Source organism: Cyanistes caeruleus, chromosome 10 (assembly GCF_971803275.1).
Source record: "Cyanistes caeruleus chromosome 10, bCyaCae1.hap1.1, whole genome shotgun sequence".
Taxonomy (NCBI): Eukaryota; Metazoa; Chordata; class Aves; order Passeriformes; family Paridae; genus Cyanistes; species Cyanistes caeruleus.
In genome coordinates this window covers 23,204,930-23,223,406 of record NC_141710.1, presented here as the reverse complement: position 1 = coordinate 23,223,406, position 18,477 = coordinate 23,204,930, and the positions used below count along the sequence as shown (strand labels likewise).

Here is an 18,477-nt window from a genome sequence, read left to right as displayed (position 1 = left end):
GGTCAAATGTACCCCGAAGGACAATGAATTTTTCATTGGGTTCTCAATGTTGTTTTTTTTTTCCTCTAGCTTAAACCCATGCCTGATCACCAAACCGTGCATCCTGCTGGACTGATTCATGCATAAAAATGCATTTTTAGCTGCATTTGCTTTACTAAATGCATTTCCTTCCTCTGCTTGCCAAAAGCTGATGCAGACCTGTGCTAAATGTTTTTCCAGGCAATAGAAACTCTGTGATTATGCATAATTGTGATTAAAAACCATTATGTTAATATAATGGGTGTAAAGCCACTGGTTTGATTTGAGGAACCTGAGGGGGAAAAATCAATTTCAAAGAATTGTGGCAGCACTTGTTTGTGTGCAAGAACCTCATCAAAAATATTGCAGCTAATTACACCTTGTTTTGTGAGACTGTACACTGGAATTGTTAATCTGTGCCCTGGCCTGCATTGGGGGTGGTGGTTTTGCCAGGTATTTGTCAAGTTTGTGGAAAAATTGTGCATTTTGTTGTTTTTTTTTTTCAAACAGATCAGATTATCCCTGCTAGGGTAATGCCCATGGAATGGGACCTTGTCATGGGATAATGGCCCTGCTCCGGATGCTGTGGAGGGAAAGCTGGGACATTTATCAGAAATGAGCATCCAGGTGAAGTAGAGACATTTATTTCCAAAGCCAAGAGGCTTTTATCCTGTCAAAACTGTCTGTAGGATGTTTTTTTCATATTTTTTCCCCTTTACCTGCATCTGCACCGACTGGGCGGGATTCTGGCATTTTGCTTGAATGGTGCTGCAGGTTTTTGGGTGGCTGAAAAGCTGTGCCCTGGTTGGATCCAAGAATAGAATCACATTTGAGGAATGGGAGATGCAACCACTCCATGTTTCGTGAGAAACCCTGGAATCACAGCAAGATTCCTGCTGGTGTGCAAGGGGCACTCAGCTTTCCATGCAGGGGGAACAGGTTCCCATGGAGAGAGGGCAGGGTTGGATGGGATACTGGGAATGAATTCCTCCCAGTGAGGGTGGGAAGGGGCTGGGATGGAATTCTCAGAGCAGCTGTGGCTGCTCCTGCATCCCTGGAAGCATCCAAGACTAGGTTGGATGGGGCTTGGAGCAACCTGGGATAAAGTCGTCCTTGCCCATGGCAAATCTGCCAAGATTTATCCCACCTGTGATGGAAAAGAATGGAGCAAAAGAAAACAGCAATGAGAGACACTTGAACCCAAAATCTGAGCAAGGTGAGCTCCACCAGAGCTTTTGCTGTTGCAGCCCTGGATGGAGGGGGCATCTCCAGGCCTGGCACTGCTCCTTGCTGAGGGATTCCCGTGGAGCTGCTGAGGGCACTCGGGGTTTCTCTGAGGCTGTGATGCCCCACAGGAGCTGCTTGGAGTCAGCTCGAGGATCACAGCTCTTTCCAGAGGGGGTTGGATCAGACCCAGCAGCTGAGAGGTTTTTATTCTCTCTGATACACATCTGCCAAGACCGGTGGAATAACAGGAAGAGGCTCCTTGACCCCAAACTCTGCAGCTGGCAGCATCTTGGGGAGGAGAGGGGTGAAAAAATTTGCATTTACATGAGGTTTTCTGTTCATGAATGCATTACCCAGCAATTCTGGGTAGATAAGTGGTGGTGGGTGTTTATCTGGCCGGTGTACATAGCGAGAAGTTACAGATATTGCTGCTGGAAGGAGAAATAAGTGTAGGAAAAACGCAGGAATTTGGGATGTGTGAGCAGTGCTGCCTTTGGGAATAATTTTCAGCTCATCTACTGCCCAGTTTGGGAAATATTGCCTGTGGAAATATTGGATGTGTGATGAACACTGCGGCTCAGACCTCTGCCCCAAACACACTCACATTTGTCCATGTGGGAAAAGGTGAGTCCAAGGTTTAATCCCGAGGAGAGCTGTGGATGGGGTGGCCTCACCTGGAAACTTGTGAGCAGTTTTGGGCACTGCAATAGAAAAAAGAGATTAGAGAGTGTCCAGAGGAGGTTGGTGAGGATGGTGAAGGGTCTGGAGGGTAAGCAGGATGAGGAGCAGCTGAGGGAACTTGGAATGTTCAGCTGGAGAAGAGGAGACCGAGGGGAAGCTCCTTGGGATCTGCATCTTCCTTGGGAGGGGAAGAACAGGAACATTGATTTCTCCTCTGGAATGACTGGAGCTGTGCCAGGGGAGGTTTAGGTTGGAAATCAGGGAAAGATTCTTCCCCCAGAGGGCGTTCAGGTATTGGAACAAGGAAGGAAAAAGGTAATTTTAATAATTGATTATCAATTGTTCCCACCTCAGAGCAACCTGGGCACAGCATCACAGCACACTTAAACCCGCTTTGTCCTCGTCCAAGCCCGCACAAGCTGGAGAAATGGATTTTGTTTTCTCATTAATGAAATATTAATTGTGTGTTTATATTTTGGTGTGGCCTAGAGTGAATATTAAAGTGCCCATAAATAAAACATCGCCAACTTTAATACAGGATGGGGTTTTCTCACATTTGTCTTAAATGAGCTCATTACAGTGGAGAAGGTGATAAATATTTGATTTCAGGGCATGTTAATGAGGTGCTTGCTCGTGAATTCAAAGTGTTTAGCAGAGTTTTCTCTCCCCTTCAAACATGTTATATCGTGCAAACATTTTGAATTATTTAATCGGGAGGATCTTTAAGCACTCCGGTGCTGTGTTTAAAAACCTAAACCCACAGAAGCAATTAATGGCTGCAGCTTCCAAAACAGATGATAATTTGGTGAATAATATTGTTTGTTTTCAATTCAGGATTTCCATGGAGGGTTTCCCTGCCTTTGGAGCTCTCCCTGCCCAGAGTGTGGCACAGCAGTGGCACTCAGCCCACGTGGGCACACTTTCCACAGGTTTTATTGGCATTCCAACCCCTGGCTTGTGTCATCCAGATGGTTTCAACACAGATGCAGACGGTGGGGTTTAAGTTTTGCAGTTAAATCTGTGTTTCTCACCAGTCACCCCCACATTCTCGTGGAAATGCTGCAGGTGTTGGAGAGCGGGAGTGGAGCTGGGAGGGTCCAGCCTGGTGGAATTTGGTTTCTCTTCCTTGCAGCTCTTCTCTCTGCCTGGCCTGGTATGAAATTTGTGCATTGTTACTCTCTCTGGTGGACTGGGGCTGTCTAGGTTGTTGTAATTACAAATATAAATCTGATTGTAGCTGTATTATGGAGGGAATTCCTCCCTGGGAGGGTAGTGAGGGACTGGAATGGATTTCCCAGAGCAGCTGGGGCTGCCCCTGGATCCCTGGCAGTGCCCAAGGCCAGGCTGGACAGGGCTTGGAGCAGCCTGGGACAGTGGAAGGTGTTCCTGCCCGTGACAGGGGTGAGATGGGATTTAAGGTTCCTTCCCACCCAAACCACTCCATGATTCCATAAAGATGTAAGAGCCAGCTAAAAGTGGCAATCCCAAATATTTCTCCTCACGTGGGCCTGTTTTATTTAGCCACTGCATTAATGACACACCTTTTTTTCTCATTTCTTTCTTCTGCTTTTTGCATCTCTGACAGTGAACTTTGAAGTTCCTCTGGTTTTTGCACTTCCATCAAAGCTTCTCCCATCAGTGCAGAGGTGTTGATGGTGGGACCACACTCGGTGGGCTACTCAAGGGCTCAGTAAGCAGCAGCTTCCTTTGGTTTTTGGTTTCCTGTTGGGTATTAAGAGGGGAAGGAGAACTGCAGAAACTTCAGCAAATAATTAAAAGCTAAAGCTTTTTTGTTTTTCTTCTCTGCACGTCTCAATAAAAACAGCCTCCTCAGAAAAGATGCGATCAAAAGCTCTGCAGACTCGACAAAACAGAGCTGGTGTAAATTCCTGGTTTTGTTTAGACACAAATCTCGGGCTGCCATAAAATCCTGGTGTTTGGAGTCCTTAGGCTGAGCAGAGCTTTGGGGTCAGGGGATGAGATCCATTCTCACATTCAAATAGGGATGGAGACCCTCCAGGCCAGGCTCAGGTAAAGATTTCTCTGTGCTGGCCTTGGGTTTGGCAGGCCCCTCTCCATCACCTGCTCCCTGGGGAATGAATTCCTCAGAGGAAAAGCAGCAAGTCAGATTTAAAAAAAAAAAAATAATTAAAAAACCCAGATAATTACATGCTAGAAAAAGTGAGAGTGGAAATATTTCTCACCTTCCCCAGCCTTTCCAGATATCCCTTCATCAAAAATCCGTGCTTCTCCTGGCTTTGAGGGAGATGAAAGCTCCTCGGGTTTTTAGCAATCTCTCTTTATTTTTGTTTTTTTGACATTCCCGTTTTTCAGTTCTTTTTTCCCAGATCAGCCACTGGCAAGGAACACGATGCTTTTGAGGCAGCAGGTTCCACGGTTTTATCTGGAAAGAGCCTTTCAGCACAGGTTAGGGAGGGTGCTAACAGGGACATCTTTGAGGGCCTGATTCCAGGTCTTTGGAAACATTCCCACTCTTTCTCACCACAAGGGAATTGCCAGCTCAGGCCCAGCAGGCAGAAATAGGATTTGTTTTAAAAAAGTGGTAAAACCACATCAAGGTTCATCTCCTTTCCTAATAAAAGGCATTTTTTCTCAAAATTTATTCCAAAATATCTGCTCTGAGTTCCGTGTTTTTCTCCTCGTGGTTTCCTTGATGAAGGAAGGTGACCCAAATTATTCAGGATATATTATATATATTTTCAACAAGGTATCCCAGTACTATTTCACCAGGCTTAATCTCAATTTTAAACCCATTTTCCCCCCAGGAAATGGCTGCTGACGCATTTTATGCAACACAGGCTCGGCTTTTAAACGGCATGGAAGTTAAAATGAAAAACTAAATTCAATTAAATATTAAAATTAAAGCCATTTACACTGAAACACACTGAACTGTGAGAAAGCCAAACCAGTTCTGGAAATTGAGGTGCTGAGGTGTGGTCAAGATTCCGGAGTCTTTTCTTCCAGGAGCTGGGATCAGCCCTGATTTAGGAAATATTCAGGGTTTTTCTCAGGAAAACAAGGCCCTGACTTGCTAAAAATTAAAAATTAAAAATATTAGGCTTAGTCTGGAATGTTTATCAGAACAATAACCAAAAAAAAAAACCAAACCCAAACCCAAAAGATTTTGCAGTGATGAATGGTTTTAATTAGAAGTAGGTAAAGACCACTTTAAAAAAGATATCATTTCAAGCAGTTTCTGTACTTTAGTGCTCCTGGAAGGCAAATAGTGTTAATTCCTGGAGCAAGAATTGGAGAAGTAATTTGGCTTGGCTTTAATTTAGTAATGATACAATCTAGCTATAATTAAATGGGAGGAAAAAAAAAATCAGAGGAACAAAATTTAGTTAATTTAGGTCCAAACTTGGTCTGTTCCTCTACAGTTAATTTGCTCTTTAAATTGGGAAGCATCAGCATCCTCAGGTAAAGAAGTGCAATCAACAACCCATAAATTCCATAATATTATTTAAGTAGTTTGTGAAGGGAAAAGTGGTAGGAAAATCCTTAAATTAAGATTGTCCTGGATCATAAACTTCTCTCTAGTCGAGAGGCCTAAGTGTGACAAAAATTGAACCATTGTGATTTATGTTTTTGACTTAGAGATTTGTTGGGTTTTTTTAATCAGTGTTGCTAGATTTTCATAAATTTGACTTTTTTTTTTATTTCCCAGTCCGTGAAGATTGTTGATACATTCAGAAACACAAAATCAAATTTCAAAATAATTCGTTTAATCTTCCAAAATACCCTTGAAAAAATTTTAAAGCTCGGAGAAGCCACATTCAAATTCCTTTCTTTATTAAGTTAGAAAGATACCCATCCACAGCAGACATGTGGTAATGAGGAATTATATTTATTAAATTTTAAAATTCATCTCCAGGAGCAGCAAATGAATCTCTGCATGCATCTGGATAATTTGACTCTGTCAATATTGATCCCTGCTTTCTGCAGTTGTTGTTAATCCCTCTGGGAAATGGATTCTCTCCGTAATATTCCCTGTTGGCTGTTGATTCTGCAGTTTTATTCCTGCTACTTTGATTTTCCTGAGAAGAAGGAGAAACTTCCTTAATCCTAGGCAGAGATAGAAATATAAGTGACAGCTGAAAAAAAAATAATAAAAAAAATAATAATAAAAAAAAATAAATTGGAATTTCTGTCCTTCTCCAGCTCTTGGGATACCCCTGGAGTTGAGGAGGGAGGATGAAACATGACTGCCTGTGTCTCTTTGAAGTGATTTATCAGTGCTCTTCAAAACTATCAAAGGAGAAACCTTTTCCATGTAAAAATAGTTCTGATTGTACCCACTTGGACTGGATCTGATACAGCTCCCGTGCATCCATGAGGGCTCTTCCTGAAAATTTGGTGGGAAAATTGCATTTTCAGGGATGATTTTTTTTTTTCCCAGGCCAGTTTTAACTTCTGTGACCATTTTTTCAGTTTTGTTTTAGTTTTATTATATTATTTATTATATTTTATTTATTTATTATTTATTTATTATATTTATTATTATTTATTATTTTTTATTCCATTGGCTCCTCCTTAGCTCCTAGGCTGTATCACAGTGCTAAACCCCAGTTTTAGTGGTTTAATTCTACAAACTTTCATTGTTCAAAACTTTATTTTGAAGTGGTTGTGAGTGCCTGGAGTTCCAGAGTTTTGAGGCCATTCCTCACAAATGGGCAGCTTTTTGTTTGATGAAATATTCAGCCCTGCTCATCCTCCTCTGACTTACTCACTGTAATCTCCTGGGGTGAATTTGCTTCCTCTGGGTGTCTTCTGGCATTATTTATTTTGCTTAAAATGAGGGAAGGGCAGGGTCCTATTTCACCTGAACAGGTTGCTTAATATTGAGAAAAGGAATTTATGCAAATGTATTTTGAGATCTCTCTTCCTGGTCATTTTTAAATGACTTTGTAGTTAATGTAGAAATACATTTTCAACAACTTCTGTAAAGAAATTCTCTTTTGTGTCTGTCTTAATTACTGGCTCATCTCTTATTTTTATTTTACTGCTCTATTTCATTCCCAATCCTCCATCCCCCAAAAATCTTTCAAAATAGCTAAATAAAAAGTGCAATTTTTCCTCCTGTTTAATGCAAGCCAAGCTGTGATGGCTGTGACATCTCTTACTAGGAGGGAACAAAGAAACCACTCAACTCCAAATAATCCAAGTCTGGCTTGTCAGAGTTGGGGTATGGGGCCTATTAAAGCTTTATTGCAAAAACAGTGATGCTTAAACAAACTTACAGACCTTTATGGGCCTGCTTCTGCACTGGCAGAAATAAAAAAAAATGAAAATATTATATAAGAATCTTATATAAAAATCTTTATACTTGAGGAAAGGTCTCAGTGCAGCCTGTGGAGGAATTCTGCTGCAGTTTCCTGTGATCATTTGCTGCTGAAGGAACCCGAGCAGGGCTGAGAGAGGCTGAGCTGCTCAGTTTTCACAGATCATGGCAAAGGATTTTCCTTCCCTTCGACAAATGCTCAGGGAAGTGATTCCAAGAGCTCTGGACTGGTTTTTTTGGGATCCTGAGCCAAGCCTGCACAGCAACATCAACGTCTTAGGCTGCGCTCAAAGCGTCAAGGAAGGATCTGAAGAGATTTGCAAAAAACTTGGGTTTTTTTCCATATCCAAATGAGAATTTGGGAATGGGAATGTGGATGTTGGCACCTCAGCCTGAAAGGATGGACCAGGAATGATCAGGTTTGCACTGAGATTTTATTTTAGTGCAGATCTGATTTATGGGGTTTATTATTCCTCTTTAAGGGACGATGTGTCTGCATCCAAACCCAGGAGGTGCTCATGGAACTTAAAAGGAGGAAAGGGAAAATGCTTCCTTCTGGGAAGCCCAATTAGGGGGATAAATGGCACAGATGACTCCACTAATTTATGTTGCCTGTGATTTCTGGGATGAAACACAGCTCACAGGCTGTTCCTCTGCTCCTCGGGGCTTTGGGTAGTTTACTGTTTGTGGCTGGAAAAACACAACAGGGAATACCTGAACATATGCTGGAGCTAAATGGGAGCTGGGAAACATCAAATGCCTCTTCCTGAAGTGTTTGTGTGCAGAAAAAGGAGCTCTGACTCTTGTGATTTCCAAACCCTGTTGGAAAACACTTCACCAGAGGTTCTGCTTCTTAAATACCTAAATTATCCTAAAAATTATCCTGAAAAATCTCTCCTTGTTCATTAAAACAACTTCCCCCTGGATGGGTTCATCTATCAGGGCAGGGCTCCACTGCCCACAGGGTTCCTCTGTTATTTATCATTTCCCTCAATATTCAAGGAAAAAAAATAAAATAAAAGGGGAATGATTCTTGCAGCTCTCATCTAATAAATGTTATCATTTATGTCATCTAATCAAATGTTATCCTGTAAAATACTGAAGTGTCAGCACTCAGGGTGCTCGGGATAAGGATGGGCTGAGCACCTGAAGTGGTTCCTGCTGGGATGAGCTGATCCAGCCCAAATCCAGCGTCCCTGGGATCTGTGGATGTGCTCCACAGGAATTCTTTGTCTGAATGCCCCTGAACAAAATGCTGTTTAAAACATGATCCTAACAGGGAATTCACACAGTGATGGCTCCTGTGCTGAGCTGCTGTACAATCCTCAAATATTTTGGTTAAAATGAGGTGGGTTCTGAAATTTATGGGAAATACTGTGTTCCTTTGGGATTTTGGCTAAGTTAGAAAGGGAAGCTTGCCTGAAACGACTGAAATTCTTTTTCATTATATTAAAAGGTGGAAATCTCAGAATTAATCTGATTCACAGAGAATTTCCAGAGTGAATTTTTGGTTGACTCATTCAAGACATTTGGGGTAAGTTTTAGATTCATTTTGAAATGATAGCTGGATTCAATTGTTTGAAGTTTATCCATTTCCATGGCTTTGCTCTTTCATTTCCATTTAAGTGGATTTAACGATAAGAAATCTTTTTAAAATGATCTCAAGGTGTCTTTTAAGGACTTGTTAATTAATTTCTTTGGCTTTTGAGATATGACAGCCTTATTTTTATGTTTTTCTTGCTGCTGTGATATTCTAGGAACGCTAAAACTAAATTACATCTCACTTTGCTCCGTTGACATTGGCTCAATTGCTTTTATCAGCCAGCAGATGACACTTACAGGTCATTTGTCCTCATTGGGATTCTGAAGTGGCTGAGTCATTTTTTATTCATTCTGAAAGTGTTTATTTTAATGATATTTTTGCCTGTTTTACTGTGGTTTTCAGTAAAGGGCCAGGTAGGTATTAAAACTAAGTAACTGCTCCTAGCTGGTGACCAGGGTAATGTTTATGGAAATCTCTGGGCCACTAAAGTTTCTCATTTGGTGGATGAAAAGCTTCTTCCATCAGTAGAATCCATCAAGGTTCTGATGGAGAATATCAAGTTTTCAATTGGGATAAAATTAACATATTTTGGCTGCAGTTGTGCCCTGAAAAATTCCTGTTTATCTTATAAATGAGATAAAGAATTTTTGTGGAATCTCAGACTGGTTTGGGTGGGAAGGGACCTTAAAGATTTAATTCCAAGCCTCTTCCAGGCTGGCAGCTGATGGATCTGGGAGCAAGGAATGTTGGTTGAGTCCAGTTCCAACCATGGAATCACTGAAGAGTTTGAGTTGGAAGGGATTTCTGGAGATCTTCTGCTCCAACCCCCCTCCATCCAGAGCATCTTACACACGAGCACATCCAGGTGGGATTGGAATGACTCCAGAGAGGGGATTTGCAATAAAAACAACCTGGAGAACAAACAGCAAAACCTCATGGGCACCAAACAGCTCCTGTACGTGGTGAAATTGTTGCTGTAACAAAGTTCTGTTGGAGAGGCTGGAGAAAAACTGATTTTTATTCATATTTTTTCCAGATATTTACTTTGGAAACCCTTCCCAGCCTGCAAATGGGAGCACTTCCCAAAGCTCTAGGAATGAGGCAGCCAGTTAAATTTTACTGGGAGACAAAATGGATGAATTTTGACTTTGAAGCTGTGGGAGGAAAAGCAAAAGGACTCTTGTCAGACACCTGTAGTTCAGTCCCACTTCACATGCCCTGACTCTGCCTAAATCATCCTCATTTGCAATTCAGCACTCAGGGAGAAGGAGTTTCCTTCCATTTAGGCTCCACAGGGGGTTCTCAGGAAAGGCTGAAGTCAGCTCAGAGGATCACTCGAGTTAATGCAGAAATGAGGCCCAGGTGCTAATGGAGCTACAGGACTCAGCTCTTGAGGTGGAAAGGCAGGAGCCCAAAATCAGATTTAAGGGATATTTATTGGGAGGAATTGGGTCTTTAGTAAAACCCTGCATTTCCAGATCACAGAGTGATCGGTGCTTTGTAAAGGGACATTGAACAATGAAGATCAGAGAGATCTGGGGATTTTTTTGGGTGCATTTTTTGCATATTAAAAGGATTATGGAATCACAGAATGATTTTGGGCAGGAAGGGACCTTAAATCCCATCCCATTCCATTCCTGGGACACCTTCTGCTATCCCAGGTTGTTCCAAGCCCCATCCAACCTGGCCTTGGACACTTTTAGGGCTCCAGGGGCAGACACAGCTTCTCTGGGAATTCCATCCCAGCTCCTCCCCACCCTCACAGCCAGGAATTTCATCCCAATATCCACCATAAATCTACCTGGAGTCTAAAGCCCTTCATCTGGCCCCCGAGGGATCTCCACAGCCAGCTGCTCCAGAGGCAGCTTCACTGGCACAGGGGAAGTTTCCCACTGGGGATCTCCAGCAGTTTTCTGGATAATGGGGTGGCATGGGAGAGATAACAACAGAAAGGTCAGCACGGAATGCCATGGAAAACCATACAAAACCTCACTGCAGAGCCAGCCTCAGAGAGGTGGGGGAACCTCAGAGAGGTGGGGGAACCTCAGAGAGGTGGGGGAACCTCAGAGAGTTTGAGGAACCTCAAAGAGGTTGGGGAACCTCAAAGAAGCTGAGGATCCTCAGAGAGGTTGGGGAACCTCAAAGAGGTTGGGGAACCTCAGAGAGTTTGAGGAACCTCAAAGAGGTTGAGGAACATCAAAGAGGTTGAGGAACATCAGAGAGGCTGAGGAACATCAAAGAGGTTGAGGAACATCAAAGAGGTTGAGGAACCTCAGAGAGGTTGGGGAACCTCAAAGAAACTGAGGAACCTCAGAGAGGTTGAAGAACCTCAAAGAGGTTGAGGATCAGCAGCCATGGAATTGTTTGTGTTAGAAAAGCCCTCTAAGATGGAGTCCAACCATTCACCCAGCCAAGGCCACCATCAGCCCATGTCCCATGGCAGCAGGAGAGCTCAGGAGGACACCAGGCTCCAGATCCCCGTCCTGCTGCTTCTCCTCCCCACACAGCGCGCTCACCTTGGGTTTTCCCCAGGAATGACGTCCCCACATCCCAATCCCAGAGAGCAGGAATGCTGCAGGGATCACCTTCATCATTTGCAGCCCCATTTTTGGGCCGAAAGCCATAAAAACTTTGCTCAAAATGCTGCAAATTCTTTGTGTAACGTTTTGAAGCTCTGTCTTTGTGCAGGAGCTCGGCCTCCTGCGCTCACGGGAGCCTTTAAGGTACCAGGGCATTAAAAGAGGCTTGGGTTGAAACTTGTCAAGGGGAAATAATAACCTGCAATTGCTCAGCTTCCTGATTAAAAAACCCACAACACTGGCTGAGCGAGGGCAATGTTTTCTCAAGCATTAGTGATACTTTAATTCAACACTGCGACAACAACAAAAAAATGGATTTTATTGCTCTCTATTTTATGGATCATGAATTTAACTGAGCTAAATAGTCAAAGTCCAGGTGAATAATGCTGCTTTAGTGAGCTGCTGACCACATTTCCTCCCACATTTCACTAACTATTTATTTTTTGTTCTGCTTGCTCAGCTTTTCACATTTTGAACTCCAAAGAGCAGTAAAGAAATGGAGGCTGTGTTTGTCTTACAAGGTTTTGTGCACCTTCTCTGGTAGGTTTTTTTCTCTTCTGAATGGATTTCAGTCAAACTTTGAAGAATATTTGTTTTTAGGGCCCAGTTTGGTAGCTCTGTCAAATGAATTTATTTATGGCCCTTCCTTCCTTCCTTGGGGCACAGTAAAAGTTCTTCAAGTGGTTTCTTTGATGAAATATTACCTCTGTTTCCCACCCCTAAATTTAATAAATAATAAAACATCAAAATTTAATAAATATAAAGCCAGTGCATGATTGAGATTTTGGAATTTGGCTGCTCCTCCATCCCTGCTGTCCCTGTTCTGGAGCTGGGATGGTTTAGTGGGTGATTCATGGTTCCATTACTGCCTTTATTCCTTTAAGAGCACCTGGAGGGACAATATTTCAACATTACCCTAAAGAGCTGAGCAGCTTTTTTGCATAGTTCCAAATCTCCCATTTAATTCCACTTTAATTTAAATGTTTCCCGTTAACTTTCTGCATTATTTTTTTTCGGCTTAAAAGAAGTTACTTTGTTTTTTTACCCTCTAAACTTCACCGAGGGAATGCAAAATTGGGTCAAACTCCAGCTTTATTTTGCTCTGCTGCAATGTTTTATTCCTGGTATGAAATTATTTCGTTTGTAGGAGTTGCCAGGGGTAAATTCTTGATGTTTCAGCTGGAAAAGGTGGCACATTCCCGGTGTGCAAAATGTCCTGCTCCCACTTTTCCTCAGCAGCTCCCCAAAGATGGAAATGACCTGGGGGGGTGGTGAAAATAATTATGGCAATTTTTGTGTTGGACTAAAGTATTTTAGTTTGGAGGCATCAGGTCCTTTAACAACATTTGGGGTAAATATCCACAAAATCTTCAAATTCTCTTCTTTTGCTGAGTCATACAAGGAGATTTTGTGGTTTTGTGGGAAGGGAAATGTGCTGGGATGAGGTTGGTGGTTGTGTTATTCTACATCTCCCACAATATTTTAGAAATATAAAACCTTGGAGGAGAAAACTATTGGATTAACTGCTCCCAGTGGAGCTGCCCGGCTCCACTAAAATAAAAATAAAATAAAATAAAATAAAATAAAATAAAATAAAATAAAATAAAATAAAATAAAATAAAATAAAATAAAATAAAATAAAATAAAATAAAATAAAACCCATTAACCCCAAACTTTGGGAAATGGATCTGTTGTTGCTAAAATTTTAAAGGGTGATCAGTGATGTGAGGTCAGTTCCAACAAGAGCTCTTAAAAGGTGGCAAGGGGGGAAAGCCATGAAAAACCTTCATAATTTTCTAATTAACACACAGGATCTGAAACAAATTTAAATTTTGTTAAAGCTAAAATTTCATGGAAGAGCGAGAGAAAAGATTGTCCTACAAAACAGTTAATTATTTCAATTCCAAATTTTTGACTTTGAGTCTTTGAAAACTTTCTGCACATTCATGGGCACAAATTATTTCTGGATTTTCACCATAAATTTTGGGCTGTTCTGGGAGGAAAGGGAAGAGGGAAGGGTGTGAGAACCCCGATGGGAGAGGCTGTGGACGCAGCAGAAGATCCTTTAAAGCCCTCAGGACTCCCCCAGGGGGATTTTATAGCCCAAACAAACCCCGTGGGAATCCCTGTCCATGGAATATTTGGCTTTTTCCAGGAGTTTTTCTCCCATTCTGGATATTCCTGTATCAGTCACAGCCAGGATTGCTCCAGGCCAGGGTTGGAGCTGCAAGGAGCACAGGGAGAAAATGTGTGGAAAATCACAGTGCCAGAGGTTTGTTCCTTGTTGGACTGAGATAAAGAGGAGCAGCAGCACTGACCAGACAGCCCTCAGGACATTTTGGGGTTTTTTTGGTTTTATTTTTTTCCATTTCTTGAAATCTCTTTGCTTTAACATAATTTTTTTTATTAATTAATTTATTTATTAATTTATTTAATTTTTTAAAATTTTTTTCACTATCAATTAATGGTATTTAAGAATATTTTAAATTAAGAAATGCAAAAAAAAAATTGTTGTAGGAGAGACAATGAAGAGGTAAAATGAGTTGCTAAACCTTTAAAAAAAGTGAATATTTATAATGATTTTGCTGATATTATTGTTGCATTACTGGATGCACTGACTGGAGAAATTAGTACAAACTGCTAGTTAATTGGTGTAAAATAATAATGATAAAAGATTGTTTTAATTGCTTTCATTTTCTGTTAAAATGATTTTTCCAGGATATTCTCTGATTTCTCTCTGATAAAAATGGAATAATTTTTTTTTTTTTAGCTGCTTTGTAAATCTGAATTAACAGAAACTGCAATTCACAGAATGCCAGAATGGTTTGGGTTGGGAAGGATTCAAAGATCCCCTGAGCAGAGAGGATTTCCCCAATGTTTCCTGCAGGTTGGGAATGTTAAATGGATGGGAAGATCCACTGGATGGTTTAACTTAAAAAAAAATTAAATAATTAATTTCTATTCTGTGGGACACTCTTTCCTCTTGCTCTTTCATATTAGCTTTAAAAGATTAAATTTGTTTAATGTTATGCATGTTAATTAGAAAATGATGAAGATTTTCACAAGCATAAATTTTACAAGTGGTGCTAAAGTTCTATCCACAGATAATAAATCCCAGCTATATCACCAATAATTGTGTTATTAAAATTGATACTTTCAATCACTAATAAAGAAATCAATTTGGCACTGTGGCTGAAATAAGAACACTTCCCTCTTCTTTTCAAATTTCATAGGAGTTTAATGAAATATTTGCATGATGAGCTTTAGGTGCAATAATCCCGTAAATCAGACGGGGGTTAGCAGAATAGAGGACAGATTTTCAGGTGAAGTAGGAATTTATTCCCTCCCTGAAAATGGGATTTGGGGTTACCTGAGGTGGTCAAGAGGTGATTTCCATGAGAAAATGGAACTTTTTTGAGTTTTTCATGGAAATATTTGAAGAACGACTCCAGAGGAGGCACCAGGGTGATCAGAGGGATGGAGCAGCTCTGCTGGGAGGAAAGGCTGGAGAATTGGGATTGTCCAGCCTGGAGAGGAGAAGCTTTGGGGTGAGCTCAGTGTGGCCTGGAGGAGCTGCAGGAAAGATGGAGAGAGACTTTGCAGAAGGGATGGAGGGACAGGACACAGGGAACGGCTTCAAATGGACAGAGAGCAGGGTCAGATGGGATATTGGGAAGGAATTGTTCCTGGGAGGGTGTGAAGGAACTGGGATGGAATTCCCAGAGGAGCTGTAGCTGCTCCTGGACCCTGGCAGTGCCCAAGGCCAGGCTGGACAGGGCTGGGAGCACCTGGGACAGTGGGAGGTGTCCCTGCCATGGCAGGGGATGGCACTGGATGGGATTTAGGGTCCCTTCCATCCCACACCATTCCACCATTCCCTGATAAGAATTCCCACTTGCCAGGCTCCAATTCCACCTGTGCTTAACGATGTTCGATCCCATTTTGATTTAAGGGTTGTTTAAATGAATAAAACTTGAAAGCTACCGAACCAAAGCTGCAAGTTCTCCGACTTAAATGAGGTTTGAATGCACTAAACATTCACGGAGCTCCTAAATTCCCTCTTCCTTTGTTTCCTCTTCCTTTGTTTCCAGGCTTTTAACAACAGCAATTGTCACGTTGGTAATTACAGCGCTGCAGATTTTCCAAATGCCCTTTTTTTTTGTCCTTTAGCACTCAGCCCTTCTCCTTTGGGCAGTTAGAACATGAGAAAATTGTCTGAAAAGATTGTTGTGGTTTGAGGCACCTTCTGAAGCGCCTCTAGTTTTATAAAAAAAACATCATTTTGTGGGAATGACAGCTTGATGTTCTATGAATATCCCTGCTCCCGTCCCCACAGCCTCCAGGAGTTTATTTACCACACACTCCCAAGGATTTTGGATTTTGTAGCCTGCAAGGTCAGGCACTCTGCTGGAAGCCAAGCTGGGATGCAGCACCCTCCTTTTTCCTTGAAATTTGGGAGAGCAAAGTTGGTTGTTTTTTTCATGGAGTCACAGAATTCTCCAGGTTGGAAGGGATCTCTGGGAACATGAAGCGCCCTGAAATGCCATATCCAGAGGGCTTTTAAATCCCTGCAGGAATGGGGACTCCACCACTGCCCCCAGCCAGGGTTGGACAACCCTTCCTGTGGAGAAATCTTCCAGAATATCCGACCTAAACCTGCCCTGGCACAACTTGAGGTCGTTTCCTCTTGTCCTGTCGCTGATTCCTGGGGAAGAACCGACCCCAGCCTCCCTTCAGGTGATTGTAGAGAGAAATAAAATCCCTTCAGAGCCTCCTTTTCTCTTGGGATGCAAGGTTTGTGCTTCCTTCAGGCTTTTCCAGGTTCCTTCAGGTTTTCCCAGGTTCCTTCAGGTTTTCCCAGGTTCCTTTAGGCTTTTCCAGATTCCTTCAGGCTTTTCCAGGTTCCTTCAGGTTTTCCCAAGTTCCTTCAGGTTTTCTCAGGTTCTCTCAGGCTTTTCCAGGTTCATTTAGGTTTTCCCAGCTTCCTTCAGGTTTTCACAGGTTCCTTTAGGCTTTCCCAGGTTCCTTCAGACTTTTCCAGGTTCCTTCAGGTTTTCCCAGGTTCCTTCAGGTTTTCTCAGGTTCTCTCAGGCTTTTCCAGGTTCATTTAGGTTTTCCCAGGTTCCTTCAGGCTTTTCCAGATTTGTTTAGGTCTTCACAGATTCCTTTAGGTTTTCCCAGGTTCCGTTAAGCTTTTCCCAGGTTTCTTCAGGTTTTCCCAGATTCCTTCAGATTTTCCCAGGTTCCCTCAGGCTTTTCCAGGTTCATTTAGGTTTTCCCAGGTTCCTTTAGGCTTTTCCAGGCTGGGATGCAAAGACAGAAATCTCTGAGAATGAATTATTCAGCACAAATCGTGCTGGAGGTCCATGGGTGCAGAGCTGCTGGCTTGACACAACAGTCTCAGCAGTTCTTACAAACGATGTGGAATCAAATAGAAAAGGGAGTTAACCAAAAGGTTGGAGTTTCCCTTAAAAAACAGAGAAGGAAACAGATCCAGAAGAGTGGGTTTGGCTGTGCCCATCCCTCAGAGGGATCCTGATCCTGCCTGATGTGGAATCTGGGGAAAAAAAAGGGATCTCATTTGCTGCTTCTGAAAGCAAAGCTGTGATTAATTCTAGTAAAGCTACTTAGAAATATTTGAAAAAGAAAAAAATTTTAAAAAAAACCAACCCATCAAACTTCGTTATTGTACTGGGAAAAAATGGCATTGAGGAAGAATTAACGGCTGAGAATTCCTGGTTTCATGGATTGATCCGACTTTCCTCCATGAGGGCCATTCCCAGGGTGGTCAGCCCCGCCCTGGAGATCTCAAATGGGACTTGAAGGATTTCATATTCTGCAAGATTCATCTTTTAATGTTTAATATGTCTTGAAATTGTCTTGTTTGTCATTTAAGAAGATGGAACAATGTTTTATCTCTCATTTTTTACCCTCTAGGTTGTGCATTGGGGGATAAACTCTGCTCAGATCTCAGCAGAACAGCTCAGAATGGCTGGGTTGGTGTAATTAAAATCTGTGCTAAATGAACCTCATTAGCAGCTCTCTTACACTCTTCTCATATTTCTCCTTCCTATTAATAAGAGGTTAAATTTCCAGCAGATTACATTTCATTATCATGGGTAGAATACTTAAAAAAACTGCTTTGTTCTCTAAGTTCTTTTTCCCCAATTTTTTTCTGGTTATTTAACCACCACTTCTTTTTCTCCACTTCTTTCCTGGTTATTCAACCGCCCTAAAAATGAGGTTTGAACACAAAGGAAATAAAATTATGCATAAAGTAAGATTTTTGTTCATGTAGGACTCATCCTGTTGGATTAATCCCTCCTTTGTTAGAACTGGTGTTTCTAAAACATTGCAGGCTCGCAGGTGACTTTTTAAATTTGCTTAAAAGAAGGAGGATTTTATACATTTACATTTTTAAAACAAAATCAATTCCTAGCACAAGTGAAAAGCCAATTTTGTCCAGAATTTCTTGCACATGCAGCATCTAAAATAGCTGCATGAGGATGGAGCAAAGTTTAAATGCTTTTTTTTTCCCCCCTCTGCTTCTTCACAGTTATATTTTTGAGCTCTCTGCTCTCTCTCTCTCTCTCTCCTGGAAAATTTTTGGGAAATGGAGGAGGGTAAAAAGTGATGAATTCCAGGCTGGGAGGGCACTGAGTCAAATCCAGGCAGCGAGTTCTTCCTGAAATATTCTCCTGTTTTCCAAACAGATTGGTTATGGGGTGAGCTCAAGTACTCAGGGGGATTTAGCAAGAAACAGGGATGGTTGAGAATTCCCAGATATTTCACTCAACTGGGAATTATGAGTTTTTATTGCGTTTCCATGGCTTCCTTCCCTGGAAGGAGTGGACCAAGGAAATGAATCTGCACCCCACAGCCTGCAGGAATTGTTTATCCTCTGGATAAATGTGGTCAGAATTATGCAGCCATCCCCATGTTTTTGCCTTAAAGTTTCTGTAATTATCCTGAATTAATATCACCCCATTTAGGCACTAATGGCGTTAAGCAGCAGATGAAGTACAACCATTAATGGTAAACAAGCAAGAAGGGAAAAAAGGGATTTATTCAATGCCCAGCATCCCAGTTTATCCATTCCTGGGTAATTCCCTGCTTCCACAGCCAGC

General features: G+C 41.8%; 1 long non-coding RNA gene across 1 annotated transcript in view; it reads left to right on the top strand.

Annotated features, from left to right (window-relative positions):
• The first annotated feature begins 1,678 nt into the window (after window positions 1-1,678).
• LOC111933299 (uncharacterized) overlaps window positions 1,679-18,477 on the top strand; it is a 28,205-nt gene continuing 11,406 nt past the window's right edge. The window contains exons 1-4 of the long non-coding RNA XR_015274330.1: window positions 1,679-1,869; window positions 8,685-8,762; window positions 9,485-9,726; window positions 11,811-11,890. This is a non-coding gene — a long non-coding RNA (uncharacterized LOC111933299). The remainder of the gene's footprint in view (window positions 1,870-8,684; window positions 8,763-9,484; window positions 9,727-11,810; window positions 11,891-18,477) is intronic.